The sequence below is a fragment of the Rattus norvegicus genome, chromosome 1 (assembly GCF_021556685.1).
Source record: "Rattus norvegicus strain SHRSP/BbbUtx chromosome 1, alternate assembly SHRSP_T2T, whole genome shotgun sequence".
Classification (NCBI taxonomy): Eukaryota; Metazoa; Chordata; class Mammalia; order Rodentia; family Muridae; genus Rattus; species Rattus norvegicus.
In genome coordinates, this window is record NC_141534.1 from 57,337,953 (window position 1) to 57,361,500 (window position 23,548).

Consider the following 23,548-nt stretch of genomic DNA (forward strand, 5'->3'; position numbering starts at 1 on the left):
AGGTACCTGGGCTGTACCTGGTCCTTGTTCTCTGCATGCTATCCTTATTCCTTCTTTTTTGGGAGAATCTCTGTCCTGCCTCTTGTGAAGTTTCTTTCTTGATGTAAAGCCATGACAAAGGTTCATCAGGGAAGTTCCCCCATTTCTTCCTCCATCTCTTAAAGCCTCTGCTCCGACACCAGCTGGTGAATATCTTGCACTCTTCTGAAGCACAGACAGAGAATATGTTGTTTTTTCTGTTCTCATTGATGCTACTCTTCTCCCTGAAGCTGCTCATTCAGTAAATGTGGGAGACAGTGTCTTTTGTCCAGTGTTGGTGTCATCTGGAGTGGCCTGAAGAGAAGGCCAGTCCCACTGGGTCTTCTGCCTACTCTATAACAAGCATTTTGGATAAAAACAGAAATTAGACCATTGGAAGATGACGAAACTAATGTGCTGATGGTGGGCTGGCTTCTGCTCTTCTTTATTCCTAGAGGGAAAGCAGCATCAGCATCAATGTTAGGGAATGGTGCCATAACTGTTCTCACTAGGTGACACTGTGTTGTGCAGCCATGTCCCTTGAGAGCCTGCCCTTGCAGTAAGCAATAGGATGCCATGGTCTTGATATACTTTTTTTGGTACCTGTATTATCTAGGGCTTGGAACCAAATATATTGTATTGCTTCCACAATTGCAAGTTCTGTCCTGAGTGTGATCAGTTGCTCAGAGGGACTTGGGAATGCTTTTCTGTCTCTCTTGAACTAGATTTGCATGATGGCGTCCATGACTGTCAGCCTGTATCTGGGGTTTACTCTCATTAAGAACTTATGCAGGTCATCCAGCTCTTCTCATCTCCCACAGGGGGCAGGATTCACACAGGCTACAACCTGACTTCTCAGCCCTTGTTTGACTAGTCAAATGAAACCTCTGACTACCATGAAATATAAGACTACTCATGTCTTCCCTGTGTCATTCTTTGGACTATCATAAAATTTGCCTAGATAGAGCTCCATGGCAGCAAAAGGTAATCATCATAGTGCCGGTTCTCTATTTGCCCTATATCAACTTGGTTCATAAGGCCAAAGACCATGACTTTGACTTTTCCTTTCTTGTCCAAGAAAATATCATGTGTTTTGAGGTTTCTTTGAACTATTATGTGACTATGGCAGTAGTTCATGCCTGATAGTATTTACCTAAATGTTTCCCTGGTTTTGTTCTCCACCAACTGGCCAGCTGTTCAGATGTGTCTGTAAAACTGGTGACCTTCAAGTAGCGTCATGACAAGGTATTGTCTTGTTTCAGACTCAATTACTTGGAGTAGTGAAATGATGTTGGAATGGTCAAAAATCATCAGTTCATGTGCCATCTTCATTACTGGCTGTCACCCTTGCTTCTTCTTTACCAGCACTTTGACAGCCACTGTAGCAGGACATCCACTGTTCCAGTATGGTAATGACCCAGCACCTCCACTATCACCGTTCTTCCACTCTTGCAGGACCTCCACTCTTGCAGGACCTCCACTCTTGCAGCACCTGCATTTAGTCAGGACCTCCACTGTACCAGTCCCATCTCCACTTTCCCAGGACCTCTACTCATGCTGGTCCTCCAATGTTGCCTGACCTCCAATGTAAAAGTACCTGCACTATCTCATTGCCTCCAGTATTGCAGGACCTACATTGTCACAGGATCCACACTGTTCACTAACTCCACTGTCACTGTTTTGAAGGAATTGTTGGTTATTACTTTTGAGGCTTAATGGGATGTGATGTTACTTCTGACAACTTAAGAATTTGTTCTTCAGCTCTTGTGATTAATTGCCAGATATGTTAGGAACAGTTGCCTCTGGAAGATTCCATTAGCCCATAGTAGGCCTCTAGGCCTGACCTTGTGGGAGCTGTTGTATTTTGGGGTGCTCTAAGTACAGATGAAGGCATGGGGTCAGCAGGACAAGTCTGTAGAGTGTGGTACACATCAGTCATATTTAATGCCTGCTGGGAACCTGAGAAATATAGAACAGCAAGAGGGCTTGGCATAGACCAAGAATCATATAGTACTTACAGAAGTTAAAAAGGAAACAATTTTGAACAAATGGAAATCAGAGACACAGGAGGACCCTCATAGAGTAAATTGGGTAGGACTTAGCACAAAGGTACCTGGGTTGTGCCTGCAACTTGTTCTCTGGATGCTCTAACTGTGCTTCATTTCTCAAAAGAGACAAGGTGTTCTGCCTCAGGTGAGATTTCTTTCTTGATGGAGAGCAGCAACACATTTCATCAGGACATTTTTTTATTTCTTGTTCCATCCTTAAAGCCTTTTGGATGGCCACTACTGGGGACAGTGTTGCCCTCTCCTTAGGCACAGAGGAATAATAGGTTGTCTTCTGTGTTCTCATTGCTGCTTCTTTTCACCCTAAGGCTGCTTGTTGACTGAAGGCAGAAGACACCCTGGCATATATGTTTTGTCCAGTGCAGATGTCCTCTGGAGTGGCCTGAAGAGAAGGCCAGTCTCAGTGGTTCTTCTGAATCCTCTATGACTAGTATTATGGACATAGGCATAAACAAGGTTATGGGAGATGACAAGTCCAACGTGGCAATGGTGGGTTGGTTTCCACTTCTCTGCAGTCCAGGCCTAGTGCGGAAGTAGCATACTCATCAAGGGTAGGGAATGGAGCCATAACTGGAGTAACTGTCTGAGGCTGGTTGTGAAGCCAGGCACCTGGATAGCCTGTCCTTACAGTAATCAGTTGAATGCCATGATCTGCTTAGACTTTCTTTGATATAAAGGAACATTATGTCTTGTGTTTTGAATGGAACATATTGCATTACTTCCAAAATTCCAGGGTGTGGCTTGAGAGGTATCATTTCCTCATAGGGATTTGGGAAATGCTCCCATTCTTCTTTGAAGCAGGGGTGCATTATCATGTCTATGATGGATATATCTGGGTTTGACTGTCATTAAGTTGCTAAGCAGGTCATCTAGCTCTCTTGACACCCAACAGTGGTCAAGATACACACCTGCCACATGTCTTCTCAACTCGTGTATGAAAATAGAGGCAACATTTCCAACTACCTTAAAATGTAAGACTCTAGCATTCATATGTGGTTCTTTGAACCATCATAAATTTATCCTAGGAAGAGTTCATGGGCATCAAAAGTGTTAGCACCATTGTACAGGTTCAGCATTTGCTCTGATTGTCTTGGGTACTAAGGTCAAAGTCAATGATTTTGGCTTTTTGTTTCTTATCCAACATATTATTTGTTTGTCCTGTGATTATTCTGTGCCCCTGAGAGTAGATCCAGGCTGTTAATATTTGCATAAACTTTGCCAGGCCTTGTCCTTCACTATGTAGCTATACTTTGAGATACATTTGTAAAGATGTTGAACCTCACCCAGCTCCATGACAAGGTATCCACTTGTTTTGGTCTCAGTTACTTCTGGATGATGTTGGGGTAGATAAACACAATTGTTGTCATTGCCATGGTCATTACTGGATGGCATAAGTGCTTCTTCCTCACAAGGACTTGGAGGCCACTGTATCAGAACATCCACTGTCTTAGCACCTGCTTTTTCCCAACACATCCACTGTACTGTCTGTCCAAGCCTATGTTTTGTTGCCTTGCCCCTGAACTTCCTGCCATTGCAGAAGGAAGTAGGATGACATGGTCTGGTTAGTATATTATCTGGTTGAAGTGTCCTTAGTTTCTAGGGCTTAGAACCCAATGTATTCCATTGCTTTTTCACATTAGCAGGGTCTGGCCTGAGGGGGATCAGTTGCTCATAGGGATTTGGGAACTGCTTCTAGTCTTAGTTGAACTAGGGTTGCATCATGACCACAATGACTGTTGGCCTATATTTATGGTTGACTATCTTTAAGAGGCTAAGTAGGTCCTCCAGCTCTTCTGACACCCCACCAGAGGCAGCATATACCTCTATTACAGCCTGTCTTCTCAGCTCCAAAATTAAGAGAGAATCAAATGGAAACTTTCTGACTGCCAAAAATTATAAAATTCCACCCAAGGTCCATATTTTGTTCTTTGGAACATAATAAAATTTTTCAAAGAAGAGTTCGGGGACACCAAAAGTATAAGTATCGCAGTGCTGGTTCAGCATTTCCCCTGGGTAGAATGAGGTACTAGGCCAAAGTTCATAATCTTGACTTTTCAATTGATATACAAACCAGCACTCTTTGGCTTCACGTCCCTGTGAAGTATTGTTTGCCCGTAGAAGTGGCTCATCACAGCTATTATTTGCACAATATTTCCCTAGCCTTGACTTGCTCTAGGTAGGCATATTTTGGCACACAGTAAGCAAGATGATCTCCTGGTTTGATTATGCATTGTAATATCTTAGACTCAGAATCCATTATGGTGCAGTTCTTCCACAAATGCAGGGTCTAGCCTGACAGAGCTCAGTCCTTCATAGAGATTTGGGAAAGACTTTCAGTCTTCCTTTAACCAGGGGTACATCATCCCATCTGTGACTGTCAACCTATATTTCATGTTGACTATCATTAGGAGGCTAAGAGGTCCTCCATCTCTTCTGACACCCCGCAGGGGTTAGGATACATACATGCCACAATGGTCTTCTCAATTGTAGTATGAATACAGAGTAAGATCTGACTTTTTTAACTACCATGAAATGTAAAACTCAGGTCCATTTGTCATTCTGTGGACTATCATAAAGTTGCTGAGGAAGAGTTCAGGAGCTCCAAAAGAGAAAGCACCACAGTGCCACTTCAGCATTGCCCTGGTTCAACTAGGGTTCTAAGGCAAAAGTCTATGATTTTGACTTCTCCATTTATGTCCAATGGTAAACTTATCAGGTTTCTCTTCCCTGTGCACTATACCCTGGTCATTTCATTAGCTCACAGTTATGATTATTTGCCTAAATATTTCCCTGCCTTTGTCCTCCCCTAGGTGGCCCCATTTTCAGGTGCTTTGGTAAAGCTGTTGTCCTTCAACAAGTTCTTACTTGCAGAAGTGAGATGCTGTTCAGGTGGTCGACCATCATTGTCTCTGCCTTGGTCATGAGTGTCAGGCACCATTGCTTCTTTAGAAGCGGTTCGATGGCTCTGGGGCTGCCACTGAGTCGAAGGCGTTGCTCCTGTGTCCCATGGTCCTTAAGACTTTGTATTGAGAGTGGAATTTTCCCTCATCAGAAATTTTGCTGAGGGCTAGGGTGTGGGGTCTGCTCTTTACTATGTGTAAGCATTGTAGCTAAAGATACTAAAAATATTACCTAGAAATAACTTAAAAGTATAGAATAAAAATAATGGAAACGATGTAGGGAAACTGAAGCTAAAATCACAGCATGTGTTAACTAAAAATGACCAAAATGTCTTTGGGATTGCAGTTTATTCTTTTATTTGTTTCTGTTTTACTTTTTGTTTTTGTTTGTTTCTTTGTTTTTTGGCTCTCTCAAGAGGGCAACCCTGTAGTGCAATAGATCACAGATTCAGATGATGTCAGGTGGAATAGTCATTGGCCACATAAAGGCTAACGCCTGTGTTTGGGCAATGGAAGGAAAGACACAGCAGAACTTTTTGGGGAATGGAGAGAAAGAAGAATAGAGGCGGAAGAATCGGCCAAAAAGAAGATGGGGGAGAAAGAGGTTGAAAATGGAGCAGGAGCCACAAGTAGGTAGAGATTTTATAAATGGGCAATAGAGTAGTGTTGTGGTACATTTGTCTAATCTAAGGACTCAGCTTATAATTATATAATTGAGTTTTCTGTTCTTGCATGGGCCTTTTGGCGTTGGAGATTTACCCCTATAAATCTGGCTAGTATAAGCCTCTTGGGTTTTCATTACAAAAGACTAAGACAAATCCTGTGAGAGGAGCATTGGCCAGCCTTCTGCAGGTCAGGGAGATGGGGTGGATGAGATAAGAAACGCAAGCAGCAGTCCAGGCATTTCAGATTAAAGTTGTTTGGTTAGAGTAGCAAACTAGGAGCAGGAACCAGGCAAGATGGCAGCATAGAGCTGGCCATGTGGGTTGAGCGTTACCACTGATACCAGAGCATAGCAGGAATTTGCATTCCTGTGTTCTCATTGCTGTTGTGTTCTCTCTGAGGATGATTATTGAGTGAATTCAGGCGACACTGCTGGCGTGGATGTATGTTTGTCCAGTGTGGGTGTAATCTGGTGTGGCCTGAAGAAACAAAGGGCAGCCCCAGTGACTCTTCTGCCTACTTTTTGACCAGATTGTGGTCAAAGGAAGTCACTAGACCATTGGATGATGATGAGGCCTGTGCATATAGGGCGGGGTAGCTACCACTCCTCTACAGCCCAACAGGAATGCATCATCATCATCAAGGGGAGGGAATAACTGGACTCAATGTGTGAGCCTCCATTGTTCAGCCTTGCACCTGGAGAACTTGCCTGTACAGTAAGCCACATGATCCCACGGTTTGATTATATGTTGTGATATCTTAGGCTCTGTACCCAGTATGTTCTATTTCTTCCACAATTGCAGGGTCTACCTGACAGAGCTCAGTCCTTTGTAGGGATTTGGGAAAGCCTTTCAATCTTCCTTTAACCAGGGGTACATCATCACATCTGTGACTGTCAACCTATATTTCGTGTTGACTATCATTAAGAGGCCAAGAGGTCCTACATTTATCTCTTCTGACACCCCACAGAGGTTAGGATACATACTTGCCACAACCGGTCTTCAAAACTGTAGTATGAAGACAGAGTAAAATCTGACTTTTTTATCTACCATTAAATGTAAAACTATGGTCCATATGTCATTCTGTGGACTATCATAAAGTTTTCTGAGGAAGAGTTCAGGAGCTCCAAAAGAGAAAGCACCACAGTGCCAGTTCAGCATTGCCCTGGTTCCACTTGAGTTCTAAGGCAAAAGTCGATGATTTTGACTTTTCCATTTATGTCCAACATAATCTTATCTGGTTTCAGTTCACTGTGTACTATACCGTGCTCATGGCATTAGCTCACAGTTGCTATTATTTGCCTAAATATTTCCTGCCTTTGTCCTCCTCTAGGTGGCCCCATTTTCAGGTGTTTTGGTAAAGCTGTTGTCCTTCAACAAGCTCTTACTTGGGGAAGTGAGATGCTGTTCAGGTTGTCGACCATCATCATTGTTTCTGCCTTGGCCATGTGTGGCCTACACCAATGCTTCTTTACAAGCAGTTTGATGGCCATGGGACTGCTAGGGAGGCTATGATGTGCTATCGGGACCTTGGCATTGCTCCTTAAGTCCTTAAGACTTTGTACTGAGTGTGGAAGTTTCCCTCTGCTGGGGCCTAGGGTTTGGGAAATCCTCCTTGCTATGTGTAAGCATTGTAGCTAAAAATACTACAAATAATACCTAGAAATAACTTTAAAAGTGTAGAATAAAAATAATGAAAAAGATGTTTGGAAACCGAAGCTATTGTCACTTCATGTGTTAACTAAAATGAGCAAAATGTCTTGTGGATTACTGTTTGAATTTTTTCCTCTCAAGAGGGCGGCCCTGTAGTGCAATAGATCACATATTCAGATGATGTCAAGTGAAATAGTAATTAGCCATATAAAGGCTACAGCCTGTCATTGGGCAATGGAAGGAAAAGATAGAGCAGAATGTTTTGGCAAAGGGAGAGAAAGAATAGAGACGGATGATGCGGGCAAGAAGAAGAAGATGGGGGAGAAGAGGTGGGAAATGGAGCAGGCCCATGGGCTTGCAAGAGCCACAAGTAGCTAGAGATTTCATAAATGGGCAATAGAGTAGTGTAGTGGTAGATTTGTCTAATCTAAGCACTCAGCTTGTACTTATATTATTGAGTTTTCTGTTCTTTGACTGGGACTTTTGGAGTTTGAGATTTACCACTATAAATCTGGCTAGTATAAGCTTCTGGGTTTTCATTTCAAAAGACTAAGGCAAGTCCTGTGAAAGGAGCATTATCCAACCTTCTGCAGGTCAGCCAGAGGTGGTGGATGGGATGAGAAATGCAAGCAGTAGTCCAGGCATTTCAGATTAAATTTGTTTGTTTAGAGTAGCAAACTACCAGCAGGAAACAGGACAAGATGGCTGCATAGAGCTAGCCATGTGGGTTCAGCATAACCACTGATACCAGAGCATAGCAGGAATTTGCATGGGTTTAATTTAAAACTTCATGCAATAGATGATGTTGCGTGTGGTAGTCAACAATCCACTAGGGAGTTAGGATTCTTGTCCTAGGGATGAGAGAATTAGATTCCTGAATGAGCAGAGATGAGTCAAGTGACTCCAGCACATGGGAATCTTAATCAAACACAGTGATAGACAGACCCAAATCAGGCTCTGAGTTCTCCTCTTGTAAAAAGAATCAGTATAATAAATGGATCCAGGCAGAGAGGGAGACTGAAGACTGCCTGCTTTTAATGAAGTTTGGTTTAGTTGTTGCTAATTTGGTGTAATTTTGTTTAAAGATAGAAGAGGACACAATTTTGGCCAGAGTCACCTGGGGAATTCCTCCTGAGGTTCAGAGCTAACTCAGGGCAAATGGGCCCAGATTATCTGGGAGCTCGTGCTGTGCAGGGACAAACTGAGCTAACAGAAAAACTACAGCCTCCAAGGCAGACAGCAGAATTTGGATAAGGATGAAATCCTCTAGGAAAGTCTCAGTGTATCACAGGATTCTCCTATTCTCTCAAAAGAGGGTTAAATATCCTGTCTTGGCAGATTAGAAAAGGCCCGAAAAAACTGTTTCTACTTTGCTTGTTTGGTTTAGTTCCCTCGTATGAGTATTTAATTTTCGAAATGTATGTGATTTTGAATTTTCTGGTTATTTTACTATTCCTCTGGGAAAGATGTCAACCTAAAAATCTTTCTGGTTACTGGCTAAAGCGCATGCTAATTTGGGAGAAAGACCTTATGTTTCTGCTTATAGGAAAAGTAATTAGGCACTGGACTCCTTCCAGGGTTCTCTGGGTCAGAAAGGGCAGAGGGAACCACCCTGAAGAACTAGAAAGTTCAAGAGAACCAAGCAAGAAAGGTAAAGATTCCTTATGCCATTGTTCACAATGCATGAACGAAGACTTATGATTAGTTATTATTAAATTTGGCTCATAAAAAGACTATCTTTTCACATGCTTAAACAAAGAGCAGAATTTCATCTTGAGTAGTCAAGGTATTTTATGTTAAACTGGTTCCCAATTGGCTTAGCAATCAAGCCTCAGGATGCAGGGTAACAAGTGCATAGAAGTAGCCATAGGGACTGGGTGAAACTCTGATGCCTGTGTTTAGCCAGACTTAGTGTGGGGTTATTTTAAAATTACATGTAACAAAAAGTGCTTGAAATAAACTAAAGTCAAAGTTAGGAAAATAGAATACAAATTATGGAAAAGATATCAGGGAAAAAGCTAAAGTCAAAAATCCCAACTAAAATCCAAACAAATAACCCACCTTGTATTCTGTTCAGAAAAGTCACGAAGCTCTCTAGAAGGAGACAAGACAGGATGCAGCTGTTGGGCTATCTCAGGCAAACTCTGCACCGGAGCACCTGTTCAAAGAGATTAGAATATCATTATTGTATCATGGATGTTTACTGGGAGAATGGAATGATTTAACAGCTGAGTTGTGGAATTCTATTGATCTATAAAATAACCTATGCAGTGGATAATATAAAGTTATGAAATATCTTCCAGCTTCATTAATCAGAACTATAAATTTTCAATCTAGCCCATGGATGCTGATGGTAACTGTCGCTTCTGTTTCCGACCCGCAGAAAAGAGCGACTACACAGCGTTCTTCTCAAAGCGGTTTATTCAGGAACCTTACAACATGCAAACAGGAATCTTCTTTTCTTCTGTCTCCCTCCCAGCCCAGCCCCCGGAGCACACTCCCTTATACCCTCCCTCAACTCCGCCTCCTCAGTCCAGACTGTGTAATCTCAGTTCATAGGTCCACGTCACATGGCCTGATCTTGCATCATGGTGTGCCTGCACAGCTCTCACAATGGACGTGGCTAGTTTCAGGTGTGTGAGGAAGTCAGATGCTAGTCACGAGACTTAGCTGCAGTCCCAGGCGCCATCTTGGGACTACCGCCACACCCGCTCCCCACAGGTAACTGTGATTTCAAGGTCATTTCCAATCATCTATGTTAAGTGTTTTGACTCAAGGAAACTGGCATTGCCATAGATGAAATCTGTTAAAGGCATATTTATTTCTTCTTTGCCACATAACTAGACAAATGTCAGTTCAAAAGTTGCGATTATTGAGTGTACTTTTTTCATCTCAGTTACTTTATGTATTTTTCATTTATTTAAATTTCCATACATGTATACAGTAAAATATGGTCATATCCACCCTAACATCTGTCCTCCAACTTCTAAAAGATCCCTCTCAGAATTCCCCGATTGACTTTACAGCCCTGGTTGGTCTGGGACTTGCTGTGTAAATCAGATTAGCCTAGAACTCACAGAGGTCCACCTGAATCTGATCCTGGGCTTAAAAGTCAGCACCACTAAACCATTCCTCTGTGTGTGTGTGTGTGTGTGTGTGTGTGTGTGTGTGTGTGTGTGTGTGTGTGTACGGAAATATACATACACACATTTTTTGTATCCCAGTAAGCCCTATTAGTGCTAGTCATACATGCATACTGTGTGTACAGACATTCACTGCATTATCAGAGTCCTACCAGTCGCTTGTCCCCAAGGAAGAGTGAATTTCTATCAGCTGTTGTTAACTGCAGCTCCTCATTTGATGCATGGGCTTATAAGTTCTTCTCCCACCCATGCACGATGTGCAAACAAATGACACAGCCACCTCTGTCACTTTACTCGGTTAACATATACTAATAAAATGTTATGGTATTTTCAAATTTATATGTATATGTATTGTATATGTATAATGACACATTGTATATACTTGTAATGGCTATTCTTGGTTGTGAACATGACTATATGTGGAATGAACTTCAATCCAGAATTGGAAAGCTCACCTTTGATCCTGATTTGAGGCTGGGAGACACAAATTTCTGAACTGAATCTTGGCATGGAGATCATGAGGCAAAGTGGCTGTGAATCTCAGGAGTTTAAGACAAGGAGATCTCTGAGTTCAAGGTCACCTAGGACAAAGCAAGTCCCAGTTCCAGCTGTGGTGGTACACACCTTTAATCTGGGACACACCTTCTGCTGGAGATTTATATAAGGACATTGGAAGAAGGAAGAGTCTCTCTTTCGTCTGCCTGCCTGATTTGTAGGACCCTACTCCCTACTGCAGGGGAGAAAATGGACCATTCTCATCAATGAAAAAGGTAAAATAAATTGTTAACTATTGGCTGAAACACAGATGGTTTGCACATAAAATTACATCTTCTTGATTGCTACTTTAGAAATTTTTCTTCATTTCCTGAAGTCACTTTTTATGATACTTACTATATCAAATACTATCTCATAGTTTTTAAGGTAAGTTATTTTTATTGTTGGTACAAAAGTATACACATAGTGTTGTGCAACTTCCAGTAATATCCAGGTAGGGCTTCATGCACATGACTGTATGGTTTAATACTTCCCTATGTGATCCAAAGCTCTTTTGTTGTCATATTATGATCTCTAAGCAGAATATTTTTGATCCTGAAATTATATACAATACCTAACTTTTTCTAAAACACTTCATTAGCTTTCCATAGAATGCTATTTAAGTGTGTTTGACTGTTCGGTCCCAGGATATGAATTCCAGTAGAGCACTTTCTGGATAATATTTCCTTACAAAGTGTTGTTAACTGCTTCCTCCAAGAAGTTAATTTCTTGTTTTGAAATTTAAACCTTATGTTTAAATAGAAGATAGAGAAGGCAGATGCTGGATTATTTAGTACCAAGCTGGTTTTCTGTCCTAATATGGGTAAGGGCTGGTCACTTGAGGTGTTTCTCATTCCTTTGGATTTGTAGCTGTTTCAGACTTTATAAATAATCATTTTGAGTATTACAAGTCTATGGGCATTTTCTCACCAAATTGTCCATTTTTACAGGAGTATTTTTCTTACAAGTTTGGAACCATAAAATAGAAACTTTCCTAACTAGTCAAGCTACTAGGGTGTATGTGGGCAGGATTTTGCACATTTCCTGCTGTGTGATTTAATTGTGCTGTTCTGACCATTTTTTTGCATAGGCTGCTGGCCAGTATAAACTGGAAATCTATGTTAAGTCATTGTCCAAGGAGGTATTGCAGATGTGGTCAGTATTTGTTTTAAAGGAAACAGTGAAAGGCATTCTTCACTCGAGCTTTGTGAAATACTGTGCAGATGCTTATGGCTGTGGATGCTGTGTGGTGTGAGGAATGCTGCTGTACACTGACTGTGTGGCATGAGGAATGCTGCTATGCACTGACTGTGTGGTGTGAGGAATGCTGCTGTGCATTGACGCTGCCTTTTTTCTGCCTTTTTTCTCCCTACACCTGCATCCTTCTGGTGGCTCAGGTTGGACAACTAGGTGCCCATGACCAACTCCTCATTGTGGATGGATTTAGTCTGGTTGGACTTTCTCAGGAAAGGTATGACTAATTGGTTCCTTTAAAGCCTCAACTGATTGGTTAGTTTTAATGTACTGAAGTGATATATTGCATTTTGAAATTTGAATTCAAAAAGTAGTGATGTAAAAGATCTTTGTGTTTACTCACCTTGCCCAATAATCCTAGTTCTTAGAGCACAGGAATCTCATTTTGTGTTCACTCTTAAGAATGTATATTAGTATAGAGTATTACCTTAAATAATTATATAAATATGTACACATATACTTAGAGCTTGTAAAATGTTTAAATATCTTAATGTTAATGTTATAGAATAGAATATACTTACCTGTTTTATAATTGATTATCATAAGTGATGTAGAGAGGACATAATCTTCTGAAAGCCTGGTTTATTTCCCTAAACAGCAACCAGGCTGAGGAACCTAAGCACAAGTATTCTGAACATAGACTCTACTGTGACAGTGACCGCTGTTTCTTTTTATTTTCTTCCTAGGGCAGCAGAACTCATGACTAGTACCAGTCCCATGGTTACCCTGGAAGTTGCAAATCAAGGCATCCTCTCTCACTGCCTGTCCACCTTTCTTACCCAGCCATTGTCCTCCATGGTGCAGAGAGTTAAGAGCTAGTGACTCAAGCCAGGTTAGCCAACATATAGTGATGCTATATTGAGATATGGCTCCTCCTAAAAGTTATCAAAATCTGGGGCTGGAAAGATGGTTCAGTATTTTACAACACCAGTGTTAGCCCAAAACTGCCCGAAACTCTAATTTCATGGGATTTAAAGCACTCTTCTAAGTTCTCTGGATTCGTGTGCACACATGCTGAGCAAACACTCATACACATAAATTATTTTTATAAAGAGAGCCCCTAAAATTCCCATGTAGTAGCTCCTACCACAGCTCTTGCTCAGCTCTTCAAGGAAGAAGTTAGTTGAGACAGAGTGCATGATGCTGAGAAATACTTCTGGATCATGATTCAGATCAGATCTAATGGTACGGTTTCCTAGATATAGTCACAGTCTGTTAAGTGCAGTATTGTGAACCCTCTTCTGACCCTGACTCAGCTTTGGAACCTGAACACCCTAGCCCTGACCTTGTAGCTACAGTATCAACAACAATATCAGTGTCTGACAGTCTAGAATCCTGTATACTAAAGCGTAGAACAGGAACCAATCCTGGCTAGACCATGTGTTGGCATGTTAAAGCAGAACACCATTTACAAACTCAAAGAGGGACGTGGGTAACAAATGAGTCCCAGGTGAGCAGACAGGAAGACTAAACTGTGAACAGGTGTGGATAATCACACCAGGTGACAGCACCATGTGATGCTGTCATTCTGATGGATAATAATATGTGTGTTATCAAGTGAGAGAAGAGAAGTTGAGTGCTTTTTAAAAAATACTCTAAAAAAGATTACTTTGTTATTTACAAATTATAAGTCAGATTTGAGAAAATAAAAAAGGTCAATTCCTCCCATAGATACATACTATGTAAATGAAAAGTTTTTCTAGACAATATATGTAAAAGCTTTTGAAAATGTTCATATAAAGCTATTTGTGGTGGCATGTGCCTTTAATGCCAGCTCTAAGGATGCAGAAAGAGGCAGATTTCTGTGAGTTTGGGGTCCTCCTGCCTGTGTAGTGAATTGCAGACCAGCCTCAAATACGTAGTGAGACCCTGGGCTATGGTTTCTTCTGATTGCTTGGTTGTTTTTGCTTTTTTAGGCTGGTCAAAGAATGTATATAAAAGATCACCCTATTATACAAGAGCAGTTATTAAATATAAGAATTTTAGATGCATCCTTTGAAGCTCTTCATCTTGGAAAGAACGAGGGAGAGAGAATGAATGAATTGGCTTTGGTTTCAGTTTCAGATCGTTATGGCTCAGGTAAACCCAGAACACAGAGTGAAGTTTTTATGAGTTTTATTTTTCTTGGATATTTTATGTATTTACATTTCAAATGTTACCCACTTCCCATGCTCTCCCAACCCCCTGCCCCTGCTTCTATGAGTATGATCACGCTCCCACCCACCCATTCCCATCTCAGTGCCCTGGCATGAAGATGCTTGCAGCTGAACATTACACTGAATATGGGGACCCCAATGGAGGAGTTAGAGAAAGAACTGAAGGAGCTGAAGGGGTTTGCAACCCCACAGGAAGAACAACAATATCAACCAACCAGACCCCACAGCTACCATGTAGGAAACCATGAACTCATGAGTACACAAGGAGGGATCCATGGCTCCAGCCACTTATGTAGCAGAGGATGGCATTTTCCAGCATCGATAGGTGGAAGAGTAAAGGTTTTGAGCTCTATAATAATTCAGCTCAAAACGGCTCCCCAGAGAGTCCTCAAAAGCCTTGGACAGAGCACAGTCATCCAACAAAGCTGGCTGGTAAAGACAGGCTGATGAAAAACAGAGCAGATCACCTTTTCAGCCCCAATGTGACAAGTAAGAAGAGGCATTCTCTAAGTCACCTTGTCACCCAGATCATTGTTTATACTTTGATCATTGTTTTTTGTGTCCCTTGGCCAGCTAGAATACAGTTTTCATAGAGGTTTCATATTAGTCCAAAATTAGGATTTTATTTGGAAAACCCTTGACCTTATAGATCAAAATGCACTGTAAATGTGTCTTCAAAATGGATCGGGTTTCCAAGTTAGTGGAGATCATTTTTACACTTAAAAGAGTGGCTAACAAAGTAGTGAGGATGGAGTATACTGAATAGAGACCCCAACGTCCAAAAGGCTTCAACCTCCAAAAGGCTTCATGTATTTACTCTCATGTCTCTAGCACATATCTCATCTGGTCCTGGAGAAAGTCCTTCTCCTGGTCTGTGGCGTCAGGAGACTTGTAGGGGTGCGTGAAGCCGACTTCTGGTACACCTTTGTCTCTGGCTCAGTGCTAAACATCCTGCCCTCAGTGTATGATGGGTATGCCATGGCTCCTGCATTTAAAGGAATGTTGTTATGTTTATTTTACTTGTCATTTAATGTGACACTTGGGTTTTTAACACTATTTCTAATAGATCAGCCTTCTATCCCTGGAGAGAAGTGTGCATATACCACTAGAACAGCAGCTAACATCTGTCTCCACTGGAGACCTCTGCACTGAGGTCTGAGATGAGCTTGAACACTTTCTTACTTGTGAAATATCTGACTTCTTTGATACAGTTCTCAACAAATTACATTAACTATCATTCCTGAATTTTGGTCATTTAAGTTTATTTCTATTACACTAGTCAAATAAATTAATGAATCGGGGAACATGAGAATTAGTGTAAATGAGTAAATAAGAAAATTTAAGATTTTTTTTTATTGAAAGCATAGGGTCAAAATTACATTTTTTTATCATGGCTTTTAAAATATATTCTTTAAAAAACCATTTATTTATTTATTTATTTATTTATTTTATAATCCAATATTAGCCCTTCCTGTCTTGCCAATAACCCCTCATACAAACCCGTCTATCACCTCTTCCTGAGATGGCAAAGCTCCTTTTGGGGTGTCAACCCCCATGATTGCTTTTTTAAAGATTGTAAAACAGATCCCTGAGGACAAAGTTCACCTCTTATGCAGTTATATGAATCTCATTTTTTATTTCTTTACATTTCACAAGAACAGACCCCTCTACGTAGTCCTGAAGCTAGGAGCTAAATTGCAGGAGTGACAATGCCACAAACAGCATGCATCAGTGTATAGAAAAATCTTTTTATTCCTTTGTACACACAGGTACAGCTGGTTACTTGGAGAGTGAGCCATAAAGCAGTGTCAGGTCTGGTTATACACCCATTCCTCAGTTTTCTTACCTCCTCTGTGAGAAAGAAACATGCATGAAATTTTGTTAATATCTCTGGTGAGTCTCTGAAGTATTAGATCTTCGTCTTTTCTTTTCTCGGTGTGTTACCCCTTCAATGGAAGAACTTCAGGAAGAGTTTTACCAACTTGAGCTGCATTGAGTAGTGGCCAGCATGGATCTCTAGTGTGACAATGATATGTGGATCCAGAGCTCCTCAGTGGACTCTATGACATCCAGCCAGGAGCACCTGAAATATTCCTCCAAGTCAGTTACCCCTGCTTCCAGTCTACCAAGAGTGGTCCTGGCCATTGGAAAACCCCAGCAGAGGTGCTGCCCACCCCTGTGACTGTCTCCCAGCCCATATGAACAGACCTCCCTCCACCACCTCCTCCACCACAGGTCCACCTACACCAGTGGTTTTGATGGCATTTCAGTGGCTTTGCCCCTCCCACCACCTTCTGCAAACAAGGCAGGATCCCAGTCTGCTCAGGTGGCTGCTGGCTAGCAAAAAAGAAGGAGGAGCAGCAGTGGTGGTCTGAGATATAGAAGGCCTGCCTGGATAAGGAAGCAGAGAGGAAGCACGGGGAGCAGGAGTAGAATCTGGGGCAGATGGACTCTCATTCCCTGATCCCTGCTTCCTTATCTCTTTTGGCCACACCAGCCCAACCAGGAAAACCTTCCACACTGCAGAGGCCCCAAGAAACAGTTACTCTGAAGCTGTAGTCCCCAGCAGCAGCCCCAACTATTGAGTACAGGAACCTGCAGTAGAAAACTATCAGTAAAGAGGAGTTGTCCTGTGGGGATAGTCTGTCTCCAGACCCATGGAAACAAGATACCAGGGAGAAGCTGGAGAAGCAACAGCAAATGCACCTTGTGGACATGCTAAGCAAGGAGATCCATGAGCTGTAAACTAAGGGGGACGGTAGTGCAGAGGAGAGTGACTGCCTGTGGAAGCTTATGCTGGAGTGGCTGTTTTGGAAGAGACTTCAGGCTATATTTCTTGTGTTTCTCCCAGGTTCATTTCTTGAACCTGTTCTTGAAAACTGTTCAAGCAGCCCAACATTTGACATTTTCAAAGTAGAAATTCATAACAACTATGTTTTTGACATTCTGGCCTTAGATAATTCTACAGTGATGTCTATGGTTAAGTGCCAGGCAGTGAGAACCCAGGAGTGACGTTCAGAGGTACACAGGATGACCTGCAGGTGAGGTGCTCCTGGAGCCCAGTGTCCTGAGTGCAGGTCCTCAACCTTACAGCTGCCCACTCCAGCTGTGCCTGGGATGGAGCCAGTGCTACCAACCTAGGAAGCAGCTCAGGGACTGTGCTTAGTATGTTCCCCATTGGTTCAGTTCATGACAAGGTTAATCTGAAGTAACAGCAGGAATTTTAGCCCGCTGGAATTCTGTATCTGAGAAAGTACATGTCTTTAGGAACATCAAGATGCTCACGTCTAACACGTTTCAGCTTTATATGTCACAGATACCATAATAAAGCTGTTTATAACCTTTTTCTGTTTGGGGTAGCTCAAGGGTAGAATGTCCTGACCCTGAGTATTATATCTAATTACCCAGAGAGAGAGAGAGAGAGAGAGACAGGAAGGAAGGGAGGGGGAGAGGGAGGGACAGAGAGAGGGAGGGAGAGAGAGAGAACAAGAGAGAGGGAGAGAGAGAGAGAGAGAGAGAGAGAGAGAGAGGAACAAAAAGTTTGTAAAAATAAGCAAAACTTAAAAATATATAAATAACTGTATAATTATTAAAAGTCTATATGAGAGTCAATGTTTATCACCCAAAATTGAGGAAGGGGCTTGGAGAAACGAATTATCCGCATCCAACCTCCAAAAACACACACACTCAATCAACAACACGTCTGATTATACCTGGAAATACCCATATTTTATAGAATGCCATAATGGAAAGTGAGAAGCATCATTTTCGATAAGGGTTGCCAATATGTTCTTTTTCCAAGGTGTGTGCAGCCGTGCCAGTCTTCCTCACCACGGGATGGAAGAGGTCCCTGACCTGTGAGCCTAGAGGTGACCAGGGGATCTTTGCTCCATCCTGAGAGGCAGGATGCCCACTCAAGGGTCCATAGCAGGGAAGGTTTTCAAGCTATGTGCAGTGCTGGAAAAGCCTACACAAGGCATACAGTTAGCAGTGATGTGTTTGCAGGGAGTCCAAGGAACCAGCTTTTTACTGATGCAGGTGGGCAAGCATTTATCATCCACCTGCCACTCTGACAGCAATAAGAGTATTGCTTAAGTTTTGTTTCATAGATTTGATCACTGAAAAAATACCAAAAATTGGACCCTTAACGTTGTAGCAAATAGAATAGTGGATGCTAAGACAGGGACCTTTGACTCTTCTAACACCATTGTCTATTTCAGAGCAAGAAAGGAAAGGTATCAATGGACAACAGTCTGCTTCCCCCATGAGTGCTCTACCACTGAGTTAGTAGCCTTAGCCCTCCTCACCTTTAGATAAAGGGTGTCACTAAGTTGTCCAAGCAGACCTGAAACTCATGCTGTAGACCAGGCTAGCTTTGAACTTCTGATCCCCCTACCTACTGTGTGTCTTGAGTGTCTGGGATTACAGGCCCATTTCTCTACAGCTGAGCAGCTTGCTTGTTTGCTTCCTCCTTTCTTTACTCCTCCTCCTCTACCTCTTCCTCCTCCTCCTCCAGCTCCTCCTCCTCCTCCCTCTCTCTTTCTGTCTCTTTCATTCTTTCTTTCCTTTCATTCATTCTTTCTTTCATTCTTTATCTTTCTTTTCTTCTTTCTTTCATTCATTTGTTCCTTTCTTTTAAGATTCATTTACTTTAGTGCTCTATCTGCATGTATATCTGTGTGTCCAAAGAGGGCATCAGATCTAATAATACATAGTTAGTATCTGTGATATGGTGACTGGAATCGAACTCAAGACCTTTGAAAGAGCAGCCATGCTCTTAACCACTGAGCCTGCTCTCCAGCCCCAGCCTATTTTCTTAAACTTACCACACTTGGTTCACATGAGAATTGTCTGTAAGATGAGTAAGGTAAGGTTACCCTGAGCGCAGAGTGCTTATCCCTTGTCAGATCATCCAGGGGGTTACCTCTGACTCATGCTGTCCTTTTCCAGGTCTGTCACCAGTGCCCTGGAGTTTGTGGGCCTCATCCACAGAGGTATGCAACTCAGAGAACATGGCCCCTAAGGCTACACCCACATTGTAAAAGCCAGCGATGTCAATCACAGCAGGTTAGATGTCAGCCAACAGAGTCATGCAGTTTGACCACATGAGACTCACCCTAGGACTTAAATGCAGTGCGTTCAAGTTCTCACATGCTATGCTGGACAGCTGCTCTGGGCCTCCACATCATAAGCCAGAGTGCAGAGCCCTGGGCACAGCAGGACACACAGGCTAGTTTTCACTCCTATGGAAAGCCAGTATAGATGGACATTCTCCATCTTGCTACAGTGACACTTCTGTAAGGGACGAGACTGCTTAGGGCAGCATTGTCTGTTTAGTAGGCACATCCACCTCCAGGACTTGCCCCCTATGGACAGTGCTTGAGCAAAGCCTGCCTCATGGTGCTTAGGGAGTCTCAGTTGTCTGCCAATGGATTCCCAGACATTCAGCTCTGTCTGATGATTGACAGACCTTTGTGACCCTTCTGTTTTCCACTCTCCGGACCACAGCCCCAAAGTCCAGCCAAGCTGACCTTCACGAGAAAGCAAGGGCAGGTATTTGTGGATTACCACTGCACTGGGCTTCATCTCCAGTGGACCCACCCGACCATGCTGGGCAGCTCCTGGGGGCAGGTTTCAGCACATGGACTGGGCCAGCAGTGTGTATGCAGGTGAACGGGGGACGACATCTGCCCAGTCAAGAATGCCAGAGTCATCAAAGGGCAACACAGTAGAGAGAGCTTGTGAACTGTCAACAGAAGGCCATGTTATACCCCATGATGGGCCTTATGTTGTTCTGTGTCTAGAAAAAGGGTTACCTGCAGTTAAAAGGACTGTGGTATCCAACAAGGGACCTCAATGACTACCAGGCCATGGTGCCTCTCTGGGAAGTGGGTGGGTCCCATGGTCCCTCCCAAGAACCACCTCTGTTTGCCTGTTCCTGTCTGGATAGCATGCTCACAAGCGACTGGACTGCTTACTTTACAGCTGTGTCTGTGGTGACTGGGTTTGCCCTGAAGGAGGCCTTCTTTATCAATTAGAGTCTGGCTGTCCTAGCAGATGCCCTTATGGCCTTGTCAGAGCACTGTGACCACATCCCACATCTGAACAGCAAGCTAATCAACAGGATGCTCTAGGAGTCCATCAGTTTGTCTTCCTCAGAGACCCCAAAATACAGGGGGCAGAGAGCTGGGCTTTAGGGAGCTACCACAGGCATGATTGCTCTTTTTTGTAAGCCGCACCACCTTTGGCCGAGTTACAGTTCTGCCAGGCCCTCCCATGTTCTGTCTTCAGCATCTTTGTGTGTCAATGCAGCTTACACTGTGTATTAACTGTGCTGCACGTTGGCCTATAGGCTGGGCTTTCCTCTTGATTTTCCAGCAAGACCACAGAGTTCCCGGGGGAGACTCTCATCATGGCTCTCCATATTCTGACAGGCACAGTCTGTGGATGTCTCTAAGGTGTTGGAGATCGGACCCCACTGAGGTTTGAGAGGCTTTCAGTGGCTTATAGACCCAAGGCTTGGGCATGATGGCTTTTTTTTTTTGGTTCTTTTTTTCGGAGCTGGGGACCGAACCCAGGGCCTTGCGCTTCCTAGGTAAGCGCTCTACCACTGAGCTAAATCCCCAGCCCCGCATGATGGCTCTATTGTGTGTTTGGTAGCATGTATGCCCTGCTGCAAGTGTAGACAGACACTCCCCATGCTTATAGTCCCTGCTTGGAGTGTGGGTACACTCTGTCCATGCAGACAGCTGTCTCCGCACACACAGATGCCATTTTCATGATTTACGCCTGTCATCTTTGATGTTTCTTTTAATAGGCAGTCATGTAAAGTCACTATGATTTTGTGGTGACTTTCTTTCCCCAGCATTCAGATGAATATAGGAAAGAGACTCTGGAATCTGCCTGGGCTCCTCCTTATGCCCACACCTTGACCCCACTGAACTCTCTTTGGCAGAGACATGGCAGAGCCTGGCCTTTAATTGTCCTGTTCATTCCCTATTGATTGTGACCACAGTCTGCAGTTCTGCACAGCCTGGCATCCAAGGAAATTGGTATAGTTCCCCACAATGTCTCCACAGGCTCAGAGGAAGGACATAAATAGAATCTTTATGGGGCCCAAGTGGCTTCTCAGGGTCAGCCAATGGTTTGGCTCCTTCCTGTCTCTGAAGACACAGGGCACAAGTCCTGACCTCCATGCACCCTTAGCTGCTGCACACACTAAGGATGAGTCCATTGGCTTCTGCTGCTTCTGGGAGTCCTGAAAACCACAATCCCTCAACCAAGGGAACTGGTGGGGGACAAGTGAGCTCCCTGAGGACCAGAAGCCCCACCTGGGTTCACTGCTATGTTTCCCAAAATAATGAAGAGCTGCTGTCATAGCAGGCCATGCTCTGGTGGGAAGGACAGACAGGCACATCCAGACCCACAAAAGGCTGTACTGTGGCTGTGCTGGGCATCCCAGGGACAGGGTGGGGTTGGGGACGGGAGACAGTTGGTCCATGGGTACCATGGGTATACATGGACACCTAGGCACATAAGGGGGTATGCATATACACGAAAAAACTCCCTCTCACACAGAAGTTGGCATGATATATAGAAAAACAAGTCCATCCTGAGTGTGGGCTTCACTTTAGATATTAAGGTCCAACGTTAAAACAGGAATGTGTGAAGACAAGGAGCTCTGTGTTCCCTGGGACCAGAAGGAACAGAGTGGCTGTGCTGACTCAGATGAAATAAACTCTCAATCATAGTCTGTGACAGCCATGTCACAGGACCCAGGCTGCTGTGTTATGTGTGAGCACCCAGTGCAGCCAGAAGCTAAGTACTGAGCACTGACTGGCCCAAACCCAGAAAGGGTCTCTGTTTTTCAGAGTGCTGGGGGACAGTGCAGTGTGTAGCAGTTTCCTCTTGAAGACTCTTCTGGGGTTTTGAGTTCCCTGTAGAGGACCCTCATGACTGCAGACACTAAGCCTGGGAGGAAAGATCCTCATCTGTAGAGTTCATTGAAAGGCCTGAGAGCAGAAATGCAAAGAAGCAGCAAAATGTGCCACCTCTGCTCACTGTGGTTCAGCTTCTGCCTTTGCAGTTGAGCTCAGGTACCCTGGAGTCCTCCCTAGCCTGAGTGAGTGATTTCAAGGCCAAGTCACATCCTACTGGTTTGTAGCATCAAACGCAGCCCAGTTTCAGCCCAGGTAAGCTGTGAATACCAGGTATGCCTTGCTGTCTGCATTGTAGGGGAACTGTTGAGCCCCAAAGGACACAAGGGCTACAAGGTAAGGAATCATAGGACTGGGCTAGGCCTGGAATCCAAGTTCCCTTCTCCCCCTGCCTGGTAATTGGTTCTTGCTGTGTATAGGGGACAAAAGAAAGGGTCCTATGGGAGCCCTGGCACAGGCCTGCCCAAGCATGGCTTACGGATCCTCACAACATCCTAGCATTTGATGTGTCCCCAGGTTTGTCTACCACCCTCAGCCATGTGCCATTTTCTGTGCCACCTGCAAGGGACTCTAAATATCTTCCTACAAAAGGTGATCAAGGAGGGGTTGTACAAGGACACATGGTGGCTCTGTGGTGAAGTTAACAGGGACCAATAGATTAGAGGGCCAGAGCCCCAGGACCAATGCTGGGTGGACACACTCCTCTGACATCCAACACAGAGATCTTTGTACAGAAATCAAGAGAAGTATTATCTGAATAGCAGTGCAGAGCACCTCAGGCTCAGGGACTCAGGACTGACACCCATAGAATGCTGTAGAGGAGCAGTTTGTGATTCAAGGGCTCATCTGCCTGGACCCCTGAACCTCTAGAGATGAGCAGAGGATTGGGCTGTGGCTGCTTATGGGCTCAGACAGGAGGGTGGGAGGGGCTTTATCCTTGGCTCCTTGGAGTAGAGACGTTTTTCTTTCCCTGCCCCTGCTTTTTGAGTTTTTCTTTCCTTGGCAAAAAGGAAGGACTGGAAGAAGTCTGTCTATGGAGAGTGAGGCTGGCTGGGAAACTGCTCACTGTTCTCCATTGTCATCCTGCTGGGGGTTTGGGGTTGTTGGCAGGTTAGCCTCTCCACCATTCCAGTCTGCTTCTCTCCATTTAATCCATGCATCTCTGTCTCTTCACTTCGTGACATGGATGCACAAGTCCTACCTGTAGCTGCCACTCCAGGGCATA

The 23,548-nt window shown here is 43.6% G+C and overlaps 1 long non-coding RNA gene across 2 annotated transcripts; it reads left to right on the top strand.

The window, feature by feature from the left end:
• Positions 1–9,682: 9,682 nt before the first annotated feature.
• Positions 9,683–17,730, top strand: LOC148007014 (uncharacterized). Of its 2 annotated transcripts, XR_015646053.1 has the most exons (6): positions 9,683–10,020; positions 10,883–11,212; positions 12,374–12,447; positions 12,917–13,062; positions 14,147–14,309; positions 16,345–17,730. It is a non-coding gene; the product is annotated as an uncharacterized LOC148007014 (long non-coding RNA). The 2 variants fall into 2 exon arrangements; XR_015646047.1 differs by lacking the exon at positions 9,683–10,020 and having other exon boundaries at positions 10,684–11,212.
• The last annotated feature ends 5,818 nt before the right edge of the window (positions 17,731–23,548 follow it).